Here is a 3,505-nt window from a genome sequence, read left to right as displayed (position 1 = left end):
ATTTTAATTTCCCTTTTTAAACATTTTATTTCAGAGTAATTTTAAATTTACAAAACAAAAACTGTGAGGTAGTAATACAAACAGTTCCCATATACCTCTCCCCCTTTTCCCCTATTAACATATCATATTAGTATCTTTGACACAATTATTGAAGCACACTCAGCTTCCTCTATTTTTAAAATCCAAAACCCATTTATTCCTCCCATCCCTCCCAGTCTATAGTAATCAACATTCTGTGTTTAGATTGAGTTGTAAATTAGTGTTGCCATTATCATTCAGTTCATTCTTGTTTTAGTTTTATTATCAGATATTAAACTGATAAGAACAGACACTACACTCGATCTCAGCCAAAAGGCCAAGAAGCGACGATCCAGTAGTTCATTCTCATTCTCAACAACACGCTAACCAGCCTGGTGTTAGAACACACCTGGGCGCAAGGTGCCCTCTAATGCTGAAATAGTGACAACACAGCAATAGCATCCTGGCAGTAAACCTTGATTTACAGTGCCATCTAGTGCTGAAATAGCAGACACTGTCATAAACTGGGGTGGAGGTGGGGGGTGGGGGTGAAGCCTGCTTAGAATTTCTGAAAGGACAGGCACAAAGCCAGATTATGAAGCCTGAAATAAATACCTAATCCTTCAATACTCAGATGGCAGCATGCACCAACAAGCATCAAGAAATTTCAGGGAACCATAACCTCACCTAACGAAAAGATAAGGTGCCAGAAAGCAACAAGATAGTAACTGAAATCTGCTACCTTTAGAATTGAGAATTTAAGGGCCGGCACTGTGGCGCAGCGGGTTAACGCCCTGGCCTGAAGCACCGGCATCCCAAATGGGTGCCAATTCAAGACCCCACTGCTCCACTTCTGATCCAGCTCTATGCTATGGCTTGGGAAAGCAGCAAAAGACGGCCCAAGTCCTTGGGCCCCTGCACCCGTGTGGGAGATTCAGAAGAAGCTCCTGGCTCCTGGCTTTGGAACGGCACGGCTCCGGCCACTGCGGCCAATTGAGGAGTGAACCATTAGATGGAAGACCTTTCTCTCTCTCTCTCTGCCTCTCCTTCTCTATCTCTGTGTAACTATGACTTTCAAATAAATAAATAAATCTTAAAAAAAGAACTGAGAATTTAAAACATAATGAAAGTCAATGATGGGTGGGTGTTTGGCACAGCTGTTAAAACTGCCACTTGGGATGCCCACATCCCATATCAGAATGTATGAGTTCCAATTTCAGCTTCCTGCTGATGCATACCCTGGGAGGCAACAAAGAGAATATCCAGACAGGAAATCAACAAAGAAATAGCAGAGCTAAGCTGCACCCTAGACCAACCGGACCTAATCATCAGCTACAGAACGGTCCGCTCATAGCTGTAGAACACACATTCTTCTCAAAGCGCATGGAACATCCCCTACGATAGATCAAATGATAGCTCACAAAACAAGTCATATCAGCCATCTTTCTGATCACACGCAGTGAAACTAGAGATCAATAACCAGAAAAATTTTGAAAATTTCACAAATATATGGAAATTATCTTACTCCTCAACAGCCAATGGATCAAGGGAAAAATTAGGGACAAATATTCAAAAACATTTTTAGAAACAAAAGAAAATGGAAACCTCTGACAAGGGGTTAAAAACTGGAATATTTAAACTTCTAGGCATTTGGTCTAGACGTTAAAAAAGTCCCAGTTCTGCTACAGGTTCCAGCTTCCTGCTAATATACACCCTGGCAAGCGGCGGGTGCTGCCTCAAATACTTTGGTCCCTGCCACCCACATAGGAGACCTGGATTTAGTTCTGGACCCCTGGCTTTAGCCTTTGCCAGAGCAGGATATTGTGAGAATTCTGAGACTGAACCAGCAGATGGTCTCTCTCTCTCTCTCTCTCTCTCTCTCTCTCTCTCTCTCTCTCCCCTCCCCCCTCCCCTTCCAAATATATAAAATAATCTTTTCAAAACACAGAAAGATGTCAAATAAACCACCTATTAGTTTACCACAAATAACCAGGAAAGTAAAAACAAATAAAACTAAAATTAGTAGAAGAAAAGAAATAAGCAGAGCAGAAATAAATAAAACGGAGGGAGGAAACACAAAAGATCTATAAAACAGGAACTTTTTTTGAAATGACAAAATTGATAAAACTTTAGCTAGACTAAGAAGGGGGCTGGCACTATGGCACAGTGGGTAAAGCTATCACATGCAGTACCAGCATCTCATATGGGTACCGGTTTGAGTCCTGGCTGCTCCACTTTCGATCCAGCTCCCTGCTAATGCCCGTGGGAAAGCAGCAGCAGATGACCCAAGCGCTTAGGCCCCTACACCCATGTAGGAGACCTGGAAGAAGCTCCTATCTCTTGACTTTGGACAGGCCCAGCTCCGGCCATTGTGGCCATTTGGGAACTGAACCAGCAGAAGAAAGATTTCTCTCTCTCTCTCTCTGAAATATAAAAATTCCTGGACATATATATTACCAATACTGAATCATGAAGAAATATAATACTTGCACAGACCAGTAAGAAATAACAAGATTAAATCAGTATAAAAATTCTACCATCAAATAAAAGCCCAAGAAAAATCAATTTCACTATTGAATTCTACCAAACATTTAAAGAATAATGATTATCAAAAAATTAGACCTAATAAATTAACTCAGCAAAGTTGTGAGATACAAAATCAACACACAAAAATCAGTAGCTTTGTTATACACCAACAGCAAATTATCTGAAAGAGAAATAAAAATATCAATCTCATTTGAAATAGCTACAAAGAATAAAATAAAATTATTTGGAATCAATTTAACCCAAAAGGTAAAATATTTCTACAGTTCAAAACTATAAATGTTACTGAAAAGAATTTAGAGGACACCAAGAAATGGAAAGATATCCCACATCCATGAATTGGAGGAAATTATTTTATTAAAATTTTTATATTAGCTAAAGTAGTCTATAAATTCAGTATAATCTTTTTCAAAATAAAAATGACATTTTTCACAGAATTAGACAAAACTATCCTAATGTTCATGTAGAACCAAAAAAAATGAACCACAAATATACAAAGCAATCTTAAACAGCAATAAGAAAGCAGAAAACATTGCACTATATTTAAAGTACTTTAAAGTGCGCTCTTAATCTATAGTAATTAAAATGTCATGGCATTAACATAAGAACAGACATACAGAGAGCAATAGAACAGAATAGAGACCCCAGAAGTAATCACAGGGACCTACAACCAGTGGATCTTTGGCAAAGATGTTAAGAACATGTACTGGGGAAAGGGCAGTGTTTTCAATAAATGGTTCTGGAAAAACTGTACATCCACATGGAGAACAATGAAACTAGACACCTGTCTCACATCATATACAAAAACAACAAAAAATGGATTAAAGGTTTAAATGTAAGACCGGAAGCTATAAAACTATTAGTTGAAAACATAGGAGAAATGCTTCAGGACTTTGGAGTAGGCAAGGATTTTTTGATTCAAACCCCAAAAATACAGGAAACA

The 3,505-nt window shown here is 38.6% G+C and overlaps 1 pseudogene; it reads right to left on the bottom strand.

Moving 5' to 3' along the window:
• Window positions 1-254: 254 nt before the first annotated feature.
• On the bottom strand, window positions 255-367 carry LOC133753936 (U2 spliceosomal RNA; annotated as a pseudogene).
• Between the last annotated feature and the right edge of the window lie 3,138 nt (window positions 368-3,505).

The sequence above is a fragment of the Lepus europaeus genome, chromosome X (assembly GCF_033115175.1).
Source record: "Lepus europaeus isolate LE1 chromosome X, mLepTim1.pri, whole genome shotgun sequence".
NCBI lineage: Eukaryota > Metazoa > Chordata > Mammalia > Lagomorpha > Leporidae > Lepus > Lepus europaeus.
This window is presented reverse-complemented; position numbering and strand designations above follow the sequence as displayed.